A 15,551-nucleotide genomic window follows, 5' to 3' on the forward strand; every position below is an offset into this window, starting at 1 on the left:
TCTGCCTATGTCTCTGCCTCTCTCTCTCTCTTTCTCTATGTCTATCATGAATAAATAAATAAATAAGTCTTAAAAAAAAAAATCTTGTTCCGGAGCCCTAACCATACACCGAAGGCCCCCGGGTGAGAACGGCACATGCTCGGGCTTCCCCGCTCACAGCTGCCCGCTCGCCCTCGGATTCGGTGCAGGGGCGGGCAGGGCTGTTCGCATTTCCTCGGCGACAGTCCTCAGTGAAGCAGGCCTCTTCAGCTCCCCGAAGCCGGCAGAGAGGTGACCTGTATTGAGGCCTCTCTACCCCCTGGGTGGCATCCAATTGAGCCCCCGTGCAGTTATTAGAGGGATAATGGGATTCATTTCAGCAAGGACTGCCTGGCTGGGGCCGAGCTTATTTTAATTTTCAATGTTAATAAACTTGTGGCTATTGCCTTTTTCACACCGATGTGCCTCACACCTCATTTCGCCCGCCCATTAGGCAATTACCAGCAGTGCCTCTGTCCCCAGCACCTCTTCAACGCGGAGCAATTATGCTTATTTGGTGAAGGATGATGAAACTCGGAGGAGGCAAATGCACTGGCGTAGAACTTTCCTCCCAACTTCATCAGGTGTGCGCTGGGTACATCCCTTTAGTGAAAAAACGGGGCCGCGGTTACAACCTTCACCAGAGCAGAAATGCAGGCACCTGGCCCTCCCGGGTCCTCGACGCCAACCCTCCCGCTGGCCACCTGAGCCCGCCCCGCTGACCCAGGCCTCAGACCTCCGGCCCTGGGCTGCGGCAACAGCCTATCTGGCTTGGGAAATGAACGCTAATGCTCTTCATTTATCTTGAAATGGGAAGTTTTCAATAGGTCTTAAGTGTGTATTAATGCATTGAGAGTAATGATCCCTTTATTTACAAAGTTGCTTCATTCCTCACTTTTGTGCTGCTTGTGGGTCTGAGTGGATTTTTCATTTGCCACGTTGCTCCAAAATTTTCACCGCTGCTTCAATAACCCTTGTCTCCTTCCCCCTTCCTGATCCTTCGACAAGATAGCGAAGCAAAGTGATCGCCAGCCTGACTTCTGACTCCGTTTCTGGGTTTGATGAATGGTTTCATGTGAGGGTCAGTGGGGCAGTGTGTGGACTGGAAGAGAGACACAGAACATAGGTCTCTCCTGCTGCCCCGTGATGGCCTCGCCTGACCCAGATAGAGCTGGCCAGCCTGTGTGCCTCCAGGGCCCCGAAGCCCCCGCTTTCTGCTTGGCAGGTTTCAGGAATCTTCAGTGAGGGCCAGGCAGGCAGTGCATGAAACTCCTTTCAGAACAGACTACCTGTTAGTGGTGGGGACATCACTCTAGCAGGTTGCAACTTGTTACTTTTATAAAGAAATGAAAAAGAATAGAAAATAGCCGAGTGCATCGCACCTGGTGAGGTAAGGGTTCCCTAAGGTTTGGTTTTGCTTTCTCCATTTGAGACATACTTACTGAATAGCTATTCTGCAGCAGGCAGTTTGGGGAGCTAGTTTGAGTTACATGTTTATATCTCGGTCCCCTTGTAGCTGGCTATACGTGTACCGGATCACAACATGAAATGTGTGTCTTAGCCCAGATTGGTGTAGAAGGATCATGGGCAATTCCCTGATGTAGTTCCCAGCATGCTCCAAGACCTGAGACCTCCCCATCCACCTTTGGCTCCAAGTTTCTCACCTGCCAACCAGAGCCTCCGTTCTCAAACGAAGCACTCTTGGTTGCCCAGTGCTTGCCTGGCAGGATGCAGGGTGTGCTTTTTAACTTTTTTTTTTTTTCCTGCCCGACTCCCTAGAGGGGGAGGCTGGGGTCCGGTATTTGGAAACACGTGGCTCAGAAAGAAGGAGATCAATGACTCAGGTGGCAGAGACCCAGGTAGCAGATCAGCCACTTGAAATGATAGAGAGCCCAAAGGAAATTTGGGATACTTTGCTAAAAATGCAGCCAAGTAGCACAGGGAAGCTCTTCTGTAAACTTACACACACGTACACACGTAATCATACACCAATCCAGAATTTTTGCAATGAGAAAAAATTGAAGTTTCTTTCCATTTGTGATTGTAGCCAATGCCACAGAGACCATCTGAAGCTACCCAATAGCCGAGAACAGTCTCTACAGGTGATGCTTTCAGAAATTTTGGCCAGCTCACCCCACAGGGATCTCACTGACCAGGCACTATGTGTCTTCTGTGAAAGTGTCTCACTCAGACAGAGACACTTGGATTGAAATGATGCAAGCCCAGTATCGTCTGGTTGATCTGCTACCTGAGTCTCTGCCACCTGAGTCATTGACCTGTTCTCTGAACCACATGTTTCCAAAGTCCTGACCCCCACCCCTCCCTCTAGGCAGGCTCATCGTAGAGACTGAGTCTGTAATGGCAGCTGGAGCTTGCATTTGGGACAACACTGGGGCAAGTGGGACATGAATTGATAGGGGACCCAGGCTTACACTCAAAGGGCCTCAACCCAGACTTTGTGATGTTATCTTCAAATGAGGCTGCAGGTAGAGTTGCAGGATAGCAGGCCAGAAGGAAGATGGTTTCCGCACAACATTGTTTCTTATTATGGGATGAAGCTACAGATAAGGCTTTATAAATTAGTATCTTAACACAAATAATGTAATTATATTATGAGTGGCACCATTAGATTGCACTGTATATTTTGGTGTTAAAAATTTTAGGTAGTTGAATGCCAACAACTCCTTGTAATTTTAGTTTTGCAATAGACTGAAGCCTGTGAGGGCTTTGGTTTGGCCAATTTGAGGAGATTGATCCAGGGCATGCCTGAATGTCAATCCCATGAGGATGCTAAATGGAGGCCATTCTAGAAAAATTACTTCATGCCACTCTCTTTATCAACTAAGGAAAGGTGAAAGCAGAATTTAATCTCATTTACAGAGCACTTTGGACACTTTCAGGGCAACACTGAATACCACAGATGATGAGCAACATGTCCCCAAATGGCATCTTCACGAAGTATATGACAGTGCCCTGGGGATCACAAAGTGGGGGAGGGGGACATCTCAGGCCAAACACTGCTTAGCACTGTAGTTCTGAACAGCTCAGGAATTTTGCCTTTTAGTTTACTTTTTCTCTTATATGCAAAAGAGTCTCTCCCCCCACCCCTCACTCCACAAGTAGCAAGAGTCATGCATTCAGAAAACTTGGAAAACCAAAAATACAAAGAGCCAAAGAAAAATAATTACCCATGATGCTCCCTGTGTGCCTCAGCCCCACTACGCAGCCAGGCAAGGTAGTCATTCTAGCAGCAGGGCTTAGGCGTATGTCCTGCTAGAACTTTCTTTTACCTTTATAGAAATAAGCAGATTGGTGGCTCAGCGGTTGAGTGTCTGCCTTTGGCCCAGTGTGTGATCCCGGATTCCGGGGATCGAGTCCCACATCGGGCTCCCTGCACGGAGCCTGCTTCTCTTCTCTCTGCCTATGTCTCTGCCTCTCCTTCTGTGTCTCTCATGAATAAATAAATAAATCATCTTAAAAATAAAGAGAAATATGCAGATTGCAAGGAGAACCGTTCCTTTTTTTCTTCTTATGTTCCTACTTAGGACTTAATTGGAACTTCCTTTCCTAACAAAGCCCCAAGCAGAGTACTTCCACTTCTCCCTCTCTACCTCACTTTCTCCCCTGTGCCCCTGGGAAGAGGGATTTGTGGAGGGAAGGGAGGCGAGGGGGATTATATAAGGGTGCCCCATCTACTCATTGTCCATGAGTTTCACCTCAGCATATCCTTGACTCCTCTGCCAGGTGTCAGCTGGGGCAGCTCACCACCCTCGGTTGGGGGAACATTTGGAACATATGGGAAAGACTCCATTGTCACAATGCTTGGGGGATTGACTCAATGGTACCTCATGGGTGACGCCTAGGGGATGCCAACAACCTATAGCATGTCAGATAGCCCTGCGGAACACACCAAGACCGTGGGGTTGAAAGCGCCACACAGGGATAAGCTTTCCAGGGCTGGCCCTGCCTGGCAGTGAGGAGCTGTGGTTCTCGGTGGCTCAGGATAATTCACAGAGGAAAAGTAGGGAGCCCGCTCTGACTTAGGTCCAAGGTACATTTTCCAACCAAAGCTCTTAGTAACAGAGGTCATAATTTGCTCTCCATCCACCCAACTCTTTACTCCACTCTTCAATTAGAGGAGAAGAGAGAAGGGTGCTGAATTATCAACCCCCAACACAGATTTAAAAAAATATACAGTTCCATCATACTATACATGTTGCTTTGTACCTTGCTTTTTTCACACAGAAAAGGATCATGAACAGTTTTTCATGAGAGTATTTTGTTATGACTTCTTTTATTTTAAATAATAAATTTACTTTTTACTGGTGTTCAATTTTTTTAATAATAAATTTATTTTTTATTGGTATTTCAATTTTGTCATGACTTCTAAGCACTGCATGAATTCCCAACGTAAAGATGTGCCCTAATTTACTCGATCATTTCTCTCCTTTTAGGCATTTAGGCTTCATATACATAGTTACTGCACTGAACATCCTTATGCTTCACATCTTAATATGCACTTCTGATTCTTTGTAATAAATCTTAGAACTCATATTAAGGATTATACATAATATTTAGACTTTTTGTTTTTCTAACTACTTTTTTGAGATATAATGGGCACATAATAAACTGCATGTATTTAAAGTGTACATTTTGACAGGTTTTGACATAGATATGCACCCATGGAACCATCATCACAATCATGAGAGTGAACATATTTGTCACCCCAAGAGTTTCCTTTGTAAATCTACCCTCATGCCCTCTCCACCTTGTCCTCAGGCAACCGCTGATCTGCTTTTCTATTATCATAGGTTAGTTTTGATTTTCTGGACTTTTATATCAATGGAGTTATGCTATATGTACTGTTTTTGTTTGGCTCCTTTTGCTCAGCGTACTTCGAGATTTGTCGACGTTGTTGTGTATCAACACTTCACTGGTTTTTATTGCTAAGTAGTATTCCATTGCATAGAGTATAGTTTAATTCTTCATTCACCTATTGATGGATATTTGGGTTGATTTCACTTGGGGGCTATTATAAATATAGATGCCATGAACATTTATTTCCAAGACTTCATGTAGACTTCAGGTTTCATTTCTCATGGGTAAATACCTAGAAGTATAATGACTAAATAGTATGGTGGGGATATGTTTAACTTTTTAAGAAACTGCCAAACTCTTCAATGAAGTGGTTGTACCCTATTAAGACTTTTGAGAATTATTTTAAAATAATGCAAGTAAATTTGAGTTTGTTTTAATTGCCCTTAGATTAGGAGCATAAACTCATAGGACAGTGGAGCTAGAAGGAACTTGATATCACAATCCAGTTCTCTGACTTACTGTAGAGAGAACAGTGATCCAGAAAGGTTAAATGGCTTTTAGGAGCTCTTGTTGCTCACAGGCTAGTCTCTTTACTCTTCTGTAAGATCTTGCAATTTGGGAGAAATTCTACTAGTCGTGTTGCCACTTTCCATCATCACCTTGTGTACGGCTGCCAAGGACACAGCTTTCCTTCAGAATAGGCCTCGTTTTGCATGTGTTACATAACTTTGGGCATGAAACATCTTTTGAAATTGGGGGAATTTTTTCAGGACAGGGAATGAAGAGCATCCAAAGGGTCATGAGATGGTAATCTACAGGAAATCACATGTGACCACTCACAGTATCAATAGCAAGTCAGCAGCAGGTAAAATAAAAATGTGCTATCATCATCCATATATGGTGCTTGGAGGAAATCCCCCTTGTTTCTAAACAAACTGATGCACCCAAAGATTAAGACTACAGAGAGCTCCATTAGAAGTGAAGAAAGCAACATGCCAATTACCCAGCTGCTTTAGCTTACCTTTCCGGTTCCCACCTCTTATTATCATATTCATAAGCATTGTCCCTAATCAGTCTTCTTGAGTAAAGTTAACAAGTGTATGCGTGCACTCTCTTGAAATTGTTGTGCTCAGCCTAAGAAGCTGTCATGGAGTTGAGAAGGCTGCCGCTTTAACCAGATTTCATCTCTGTGTGTCACTGCTCATGTCAAAGTAAAAATGCGCTCAGACATAAGAGTTGTCCTGCTTTCATCAAGAGCGCCAGGCTGCCTCAGCTTCGTTCCGCTTGGTTAATCTTGTTATTTAAATTGTTAAAATTGAGACATCGGCAGTAAATTTCAGAGAAGATATAACAATTATTAGATACAAGCTGGGCTCTTGTACTTGAGAATATACCATGCCCTCCATCCACCGGCAGCATTAGCCACAAATAATTTACAACGGTTTCTTTAAGAAGTGTGCCCTATAGTACTTGAGTGGCATTAAATCACAGTCCATCCCCACCTGGATCATATTTCCAACTTTAAGATAGATTTGGTTCCAGTCAGCAGAGTGGCGGAGCACTCCAGGGGACCACTTTTTAATGCCTATAACTCTTGAAGAGCTGAGTGAGGATTCCCGAAACTGCCTTCTGGTTATGAGTTTTGTGTTTAGGTGACTTTATACACCAGGCAGGGGAGCCACAATCCAGAACAATCGCTCCTTGAGGGTAAAGAGAAGGAAAAGCTGGGAGGCTCTCTGAGTGACCTTGTGCCATTCAATGATCCCATTAAAATCCAATAGGAACACTTGACCTTGTGGCTGTTGTACCCTGTACCACAATGTAATTGTACTGAGGCAAAGGCTAAAGGGATGAGATAAGTGTGAATGAAGCTTAGAATCTTCAGATAGATCACTACGGGCCCTCTGATCCATCTTATCCAACCCCTGACTCAGTGAAAAACCCCACTTAGGACCTTCTTATTGAGCAGTTGACTCATTAGACTTTGAGGTCAACAGAAATCCCAGGCTTGGCTGTTGTTGTTTAATCCAGATGACTCTCAAGCCAAGTCTCCTCTAATCCATGCTTGTAGAATTGGTTACTCGGTCTCTAATACAGGGCTTGACATTTAGTTTTGCTAAATTTCATCATGTTGATTTTGGCCCCTTATTTCTATTAATGAAATATTTAAAAATTCTGCTTCTGACATTGAATGTGTCAGATTTATATAATCTGTATGTTATCTAAGTGTTATCTAAGTCAGAGAGAAAAATATAAATTTTACAGCTGAGAGAAGGCTTGGACATTACCAATCCAGAATGTTCTCATTTCTAAAACCAATAAACCAAGAATTAGAGAGGCTAAATAACTGGCCGAAGGTCATGCATCTAGATAGTGGCATTCAACCATGGGTACTCTGGAGTATATGCTGTCTCGTTATTTGAAAATTTACCCCACTGTAAATTTACCCCACTGTAAAGTGAGCACATATTTTCTTACCTTACTCATAAACCTACTGTAGGAGGCTTTGTAAGCACCTTTTAAGAATCCAAACCTGGTCTAGGCATTCCCCTTCACGCTGTTGACTCTCACGCATCACCTCACACTCTCTGGCCTGACCTACCTCCCAGTCCTTGGCCACTTGCTTCTCCCAAGTCACCATGGCAACTGCCTTTTATAGGCATAACCCGGTGGTGCCTACCTCATGACTGTCAGTGAACCCTCTGGACACTGATGCCTGAGACTACCTGAAACCCCAGTCTGTACCTCTGTATGAGCAGTTTGGAAATACAGGTATGCGTTAGTCAAGATCTTCCAGAGAAACAACCAATGGCATTAGTGTGTGCACATGCATGCACGCATGTGTATATATGAACTGCATGTAAAAATACATAACGAATTGTATGTATAAAATGAATATACATATATTCATATGTCCATTTAATAAATTGGCTCACCTGATTATGGAGGCAAGTCCAGCATCCACAGTATGGGCTGATCTGAGACAGACTCAAGACCTAGGAGAGTCCATGGTACAGCTCATCAGAAGGCCAGCTGGCTGCCACTGATTTAAATGTTAATCTCATCCAAAAACACCCTCCAAGTTGACACATAAAATAACTCATCATGAGGAGTTAATACCAAACTTTGCCCATTGAGGTATGGGAGCCCATGGACAAGCGATTCTTCCGGACCTTCCCGGGCCCACCAGCGCCAGCAGGCCAACTGGAATGGAGTAATTCACGTGGCCTCGCCCAAGACCATCTTGTACCATTGAGTCACCAGTTGTGCTGGTACCTCAGCAGAGCTCAGCTTGATGTCTCACCTTCTTATGCTCCCTTCTTCCCTGATTTACTCCCCTTTCCCTCACATTTGCTTCCATGGGATTACACCGCTCAACAACAGCTCAACACTAGGGCTCCATTATCCAGGAAACTGGGCTACTATCTGTCTTCTTATGAGCCAGTAAACCCCTTCCTAAACCTGGTTAAAGCCAGAAGCCCATTGTACAAAATGCACCCTCCCCTCAACTTTGGAGCTTGTACAACTTCCAAGAACCTCCAACTGCAAAGCCTCAGTCGATTCCTTTTTGCTAGTTCAAGACCTATGGTAGATTATATACAAGTTTCCATGTCTGAAAATATTATTACCACTTGCGCATAGAATCTGAACTAAAGCTTCATCCGCCCAAATCAATTCTCTCTGTCTAGACAAAGCAACTTAACTACTTGGTAATTTACCAATTACAGAGCACTTATTTATCAGAGAATCCATAAATGTAGGACAACAGTGAATGGTATGAAGAATAAAAGATATGATTTCTGTTTTCAAATTGCTTGCAGTCTACCAAGCATTTTTGCTTTTTGTTTTCCTATCATATTCAAAATATATTTACCAAATTAGACAAGCAAAGTATTTTTATTAAAGTCTTTTATAAAGATGTTTCAAGATTCAAGTGATTTTGTTGGAACTCTAGAAAATCTTGGTGGCGATGAACAAGCTGATGTAAACCAGGCTTGGAGGCTGGAGAGGAAAAGAGCCACAGCTGGTACCAGTGAAAGAACACTAGTGGGTTAATCAGCCTTTTCTTCTAGTTGCTTACTGACATTTTGAGGGGACTAGAAGAGGGTAGATGCACAGAGATCACAAAAACCAGCAAGTAATCCATAGATAATGCTGGCTCTGAAATATACAAAATAACAACTTTTTTAGTGGTAGAGTAATAATCTGAATTAAATCTTGTTTAGACCAATGTTATGATTTAATTGGATTCTCCAAAGCCCAGGGAGATTTGCAAGATGGAGGAGAGGGTTAAAGCTAAAGTTAGGCTGTGGTGCTTTCCAGCCTGTTTTCTGGCTCCTGGAGAGGAGCCGAGAATCTGAGCTAATAGCATAGTTGGTAGTTGCTGAGAAATCTTGGTCTTCCCACTACCCTACCTCGGTTTTAAGATACAAAGCTTAGCCATTCTGTATTTTTTACCCTATTCTTGCATTTGTCCAAAAAATCTAAAAAAGATGCAGATAGACTCTCTTGAAATAAAGGATTGGACAGAAAACCTTTATCAACAATATATTGCCTATATTATAGTGATGCTACCTCAACATATCTCTGAACTGTGAAAAATTACTATAAGATGTAATGTCTTCAAAAACATCCCCTTGTTCTGTTATGCCTTTCAATAATTGGTCTTGACCCTCACTCCGGCAAAACTCCCACTGACTTTCAATTGATTGAGCTGATTTGACTTGAATAAGGTCAGCTACAAATGGCCCCCTTTCTGCTCTACATTCTGATTGTGTGATGCAACGTGTCATAATGCAGCAATGATATGTATTGGCAATCTTATACTGGTGATTAATTGCTGGGAAAGTAATTTCTTTATAATTGCATGTGAAATGCTTTTGGTGGCCTGACATCACAGGGACTCAGGCACACTGGCCAGAATGGCCCCAAGAAGCTGATTTCACACCGCCTTCCTACCTCAAAATGAACACAAGTCTTTGGAAAACAACAGTAGTTAACATTTCTTGAGGGCTGACTTTGTGCCAGGCACAGTCCAACCATTTTTGCACACACTCCCTCACCTCCTGGAATCTCAATAGCCCCATGAGGTAGGTGCTGTTACTGTCCCATCAGGAGCCCTTTGGAGACCTTTTGTGGTTCAATGTGCTTGCACTTTAAGTAGCTTCTGCTCCTATTTGTCACATGGCTGGGTTCTCTTCCCATTTTAGGCGTTCACCCACATGTCACCTCCTTGGAGGGGCCATCCTTGATCCCTCCACATAAAACAGGCCTCCTAACTCACTGGGTAAGCATCAGTGAGTGTATCAACTTGCTTTCCTTTTCCTATCAACGCTCCTTCTCCTGCCTGATTTATTTCATATTAAAAGGGCTGTCAATCTGTATCACCAGCGTTTGGCACAATCTATACGTCCCTTGTTTGGGATAGCATTGTGTTGCTTTGCTGTCTCCCTCTGCGCTGTAAATTCCATGAGGAGAGCAACTTTGCATTATTTATCACCGTAGTTCTAGCATCCAGGACTGGGACCAGCCTTTCACAGATGCTCAACCACTATTTGCTGAATGCCCAAAGGTCGGCAGGGGCAAGCCTGCCCATCAGAGGTCTGGTGGGTGTGAAGGCTGGGCAGGGTCTCTCAGCTCAAGAGGGGGTGGGGGGTGGGGTGGGGCGGGGAGCCCACGATGCAGACAGCCTTCAGCACCTCTTGCTTCTCCCAAGCTCACCCACGGCCTTGTTCTCTTCTTTTTCCTCCAGCCTGACTCCCGACTCACCCCACACTTGTCCAGCGCTTGCCTGCCTGAGAGCAGAAACCCTTCCCCTGCCCCACGGCTGACGTTGAAAGTGACTCCGGTCATCTCATGACTGATGGGTACTAGTATTTGCTTTGCAGGATGACCGTGAACACTGGACAGCCCCGGAAATCCAAGGAGACAGCTCAGCGAAGGGACTTCAGCATCCTGAAGGCTGGAGCGAGGCGGGGGTGCACTTGACTCCGATGTCCACTGACCGGCCACCCTGAGTGGTGACACGGCTCATTACCAGCGGGTCTTCCTGCAGAGACGTGACTAGGCCCTAACGCCCCCGCGTGAGCACACTGGCTTGGCACGACTGGTTGCTTTTAACTAGGTTATGAAACCAGGTAGCAGACGAAATGCCATTTCGCCCCCAGACCTGGGAGGGAGACGGAAAAAGGGGGCTGGGGCCTGCAGGGCCCGCGGGCTCTGCCCCCCTGCGGCCCATGCAGCAGGGCGAGGAGGCTCCGGGGAGCCCCGACACCCGGCCCTCCGGCTTGGGGCGCAGCCTCGCAACCTCGCAGCCTTCCAAGCTCCCCACGTCCTTTCCAGTTAGCTGCTACGAGGGCGAAGGCAAACAGGGCGCGTTTGGGAGGCGTCCTGTCAGTCAGCTTTCAATCTCTATGTTCTTCTAGACGCTCCTTCTCCTGCCTGATTTATTTCATATTAAAAGGGCTGTCAATCTGCATCACCAGAACAGGTGCAGAAAAAGTGAGCGATGCTCACCCGGTGAGTTTTGTGGTTATTTGTGTTGCTGTTGGACTCGCGGCCCCGCCCCCTCCGGCCGCCGCCCCGCCCTCCGCGGCTCCCAGGCCCTCCTCACCTGTCGCCGCAGGTGTCGCAGGTGTCGCAGGTGTCGCGCGGAGGCCTGAATCCCGCGTCCTACACGCATTTATATTGGAAATGTACTCTGTGCGGCTGTGGCAGGCCCTTTTTTTAAAAATTATTATCCATCAAATATATCTTTTTTTGCCATCTGATGGCTTGGCAACAGGACCATTCTTCTTTCAAATAAAATAAATGTGCCTGCAATGTGGCAGAAAATTCCACGTTGAAAAGGCTTCACCCTGGCTAATGCGTGCTGCATTCTGTGGGCTTCATCACAACGGGACACTCAGGATGCAATATACAGTGCCCCATGGGATTGCTTTATGGTGCCAGCTGCATTATTGTTTTCTGGTAGGATATTGATTATTGCCTTCTCCGGTCATTGGGGCCAGCTTATCTTACTTTTACCTGCTGTTTTTCGGCCTATAAATAGAATTGCTCCATCATTCTGTGCTATTAATTTCTCATTACTCTTGAAGGTGCCTGATTCTCAGAGAACCAATCAAAGCCATCTCACACCTGCCATGTGAAAACTCCCAAATTACAAAGTAACCAGAGATCAGTCTCCACGCATGGGCTCTAAACTAGTGGTCTGTTTTGAGCATGCATGAGAACTACCATGGGGGCTTGCTGACAAGCAGCCTTCTGGGCCCCAGACACGCAGAAGAAGGGAGGCGAGGCTCAGGAAGTTGCATTTTAAACAATCACTCAGGTAATGTGTGGGGTGGCATGAGGTCAGCTGGGGGTGGTGGTTGATCGGGGTTGGCAGGGGTTCATGGGCTCTGCCCCAGGCATCTCCCTGTGGCACAGCCCACCAGGCTCTGTTTCCTCTCCAGCTTTTCTAGAAGCCCCACCTCTTTCGGCTGCTCTCAAGGAATATTTCAGAGAAGAAAGATCACTGAAAAGAAAGGCCCAACTTCAGAATGGTATTAATGCTACTGTCTCCTTTACAAAAGAATTAGGCACATGCTACAATTTTGTGATGAAGAGATGGGAAGGAGAGGAGAGGAAGAAGAAAAATATTCTATAATAAAAATATATGCAAAGGACTGTTTAGTGACAGAGCCTTCCAGAGGCCCAAGGAAAATGCTGCCTCCAAGGAAGCAATAGACCATCTCGTTGAGGTTGGGTCACTGGGAAAACGTTCAGAGCCATCCAGGGAGGGTCAGCTGTGAGAAGAAGCTGCCAGCAGAGGGGCTTTCTCTGGGTATGTGGCACCACACACCTGTTTTGGGGAACACCTGCTAGAAGGTGACTCCTGAAGACGACGGTGCAGGTCTGTGAGGACCCATTGGGACTTGGGAAGAAAACTCATGGCGCACCTACAATGAAATGATTTATGCTAAAAACAAGGATAATAAATATTCAAATCGATCAATTCTTATTTTACCATATTTGACTGTTATGTGTGCTCTTGTGGTTGTTTACTTCTATTGTACCCGGGTGATAGATATCCTTTGCGATGGTGAGCCACTCAGTGTCTTATCCTGATTCTGCAATCAATGATGTCAGCTTGAAACTGACCATGGTAGGCATATTTATGCCATGGAAATCAGCAAATACTGCAAATCAGTGCTTGATTTATTGTTTTGTTGACTATCTAGACTTAAGAAAGTGATGGAGAAAATGCTAATAATCCAGATTAAACTTAAAAGTATGTCATATCTATAGCTGCTACATTGTGACTAGCACAAAAATTTGAGAAAATACCCTTCTAGTGTTTGAAAACCATTATCTGATTCAACAGTCACGCATGTCATTGACGAACAAATACAGTTCTGACATATGTCTTCGCTTTTCACTTTTATCCTACTCATTAATGTAAATGAAAATATCAAGCACTATTCATATTGGATCTATACTCACTCATCACTTGTAACCTAGGATGGGTATGGATACCACAGTTCATAAAAAAAAATTGGCAAAAACCTTCTGAGTGTGTGAGATTATAATGAAATTTTGCTTATTTTTATTTGCAAATTATGTGCTATACACCTTTCAGATCAGTAAGGTTTATAATAAACCCATGTACACACACACATATATACGCAGCTTCCCACACCCAACCTCCCCTCCCCACCCATGCTGAGAGCTGGTTGTTAAATGTTCACCAGCACATCATTGCCCCCATTGCATTTACAAATATACACCAGTGAACTCTTCTTTGGGAACCCCAAGTAGGGAGCTTGTTCAGAGGCAATCTTATCTCATCTACTAGATTATATGCTTCTTGAGTAAAGAGCCCATCTCTCATTCAATCCTTTATCTGCTATGTTGCCTAACATAGATCCTGTATTCAGTAAGTGCTCAAAAATGCTGAATGAAGAGTCTAGCTCAAAACAAACATGCCAGTTAATGGTTAATTGCATAAAATACTCATGATAGGGGGAAAACACAGGAAGTTCCAAAAGTAGAGCACAGCCATGTAGACTCCATGGTCCACTATAGTTCAGGACTAGCTGTTATGATGAAATCGCTCTTTTACTTGCAAGAAGCTCTCTGATAGTTCACAAGCGTTGGTAGCTGAGCTTGGCTCTCCATCCCTCAACCATCTTCTCTGCTTATGGTGTGGTCTTTGGAAGCCACTTTATCAAAGGTATGCGGTGTCAGTGCGGTGGGGCATGGCAAAGAGTACAGCTGGAATGAGGAAGGAGAAGGGAGAAGGAATGAGGAGAAGGTGAAGTTATACTGGTTCCACAAGTTATACTGGTGCACATGATATCTTTGCTAGGTGGCAGGGACTGTGCTACATATTCTTCAAACAGTATTTTATTTAAACCTCACAACTGACCTTGTGATGTCACAGTACTGATCCATCTTACACTTCTAAAAATTGAGGCTTGGCAACGTGAACTAACCTAACCAGTAGGCGCTGGACCCGCAGACCCAGTGCTGGATACTCTACGGGCTGGGCTGCCTCACTGATGGATGAGGTGTGGCAATAGCCCAGGACCATCTTTTCTCATGCCTCCTGGTGTCCCGGCCATGGGTAATATTTGGGATTATATTTTGAAGTTTATGAGTCTGCGCCAGGAGAACAGCTGGGATTTTGGGGGGCAGCTTCTTGAGTTACCGGTGCATCGGGAACTTTTCTAGAGCGAGAGAGGATGCTATAGAGCTCTGCTGCTCTGGGTTAGGAATTTGCCTGCTTCTTTCACACAGGCCAAGTCCTCAGGCCTCAGAGGAGGAGGAGGTCACGAGGAAGCCTGTTGCATGCCAAGCTCAAGCTTAACGTGCCCTAGGGAGGGACGTTCCAGAACATGCCTCAAGTGGCTTCTTCTACTGTTTCACAATTTTTACTTCCAGGAATTCCTAACTGATATCTGTCCTGAATTTCTCACCATGTTTTAGTATGTTTCCATACCCAAGGGCGCCCGGTTAGCAGAGAATTCACACAGTGGTCGTCTCTGGGGACATCATGGGTCTCAGGTTCTGAGACATCCTCAAGTTGTGTTCTCAGAGGATGCTGCAAGCCTCCAGACACCAGTTTTTGTACAAGGCCAGAAAGCGTTGGTGTGTGAGTAGCCCACCATTGGAATGGGTGGCCGCTTCTCACCACCTGGTCTAATTGCAGTGCATTTGTTAATCCTGCAGTGAGTCCTGCGATACAGGCTGCAGTAACATGTCTCACAAACAGCTCACTTGGTCTGAAGGTGAAGGTAATATGCCATCCCATAGGAATTCTGCTGCCGTTTAGCTAGCACGCGTTAATGTCCACTTATTGTAAAGTGTTCGAGGAAGCCCTTTATTGCCCACAAATCGCCAAAGCGATTTCCGCCTGTGTGTGTACAAATGTTGTGTGTGCCATTTAATGAGGTCCTTGTGAACTCAGGAACCCTAGTAAATATAAACTTCATATAAAGTCCCAGGTCATAAATCAAGCAACTATTGCAAATGACCTTACCATCTAAAGGTCAAATGTGCTTGGTCCCATCAAAGGACTTTGATCTTTTGTAGTGTCCAAGGACATTGCAGCATTTTGTTACAGTGGCCTCATTTCAAGGGTCCCTTCAAGCATGTGCGTTTCCTGAGATCTGCTAGGAGCTCCTAAGTTCCCTCATCCGGCCATTTGTTGCATTTCTATCCCCACAGCCCCT

At 45.0% G+C, this 15,551-nt stretch overlaps 1 long non-coding RNA gene across 2 annotated transcripts; it reads left to right on the plus strand.

Moving 5' to 3' along the window:
* The first annotated feature begins 1,285 nt into the window (after positions 1 to 1,285).
* LOC111098689 lies at positions 1,286 to 12,790 on the plus strand. 2 transcript variants are annotated; one of them, XR_005369212.1, is made up of 4 exons: positions 1,286 to 1,408; positions 10,725 to 10,973; positions 11,934 to 12,166; positions 12,291 to 12,790. It is a non-coding gene; the product is annotated as an uncharacterized LOC111098689 (long non-coding RNA). The 2 variants fall into 2 exon arrangements; XR_005369213.1 differs by having other exon boundaries at positions 1,309 to 1,408; positions 10,589 to 10,973.
* Positions 12,791 to 15,551: the final 2,761 nt, after the last annotated feature.

This window comes from Canis lupus, chromosome 14, assembly GCF_011100685.1.
Source record: "Canis lupus familiaris isolate Mischka breed German Shepherd chromosome 14, alternate assembly UU_Cfam_GSD_1.0, whole genome shotgun sequence".
Lineage (NCBI taxonomy): Eukaryota > Metazoa > Chordata > Mammalia > Carnivora > Canidae > Canis > Canis lupus.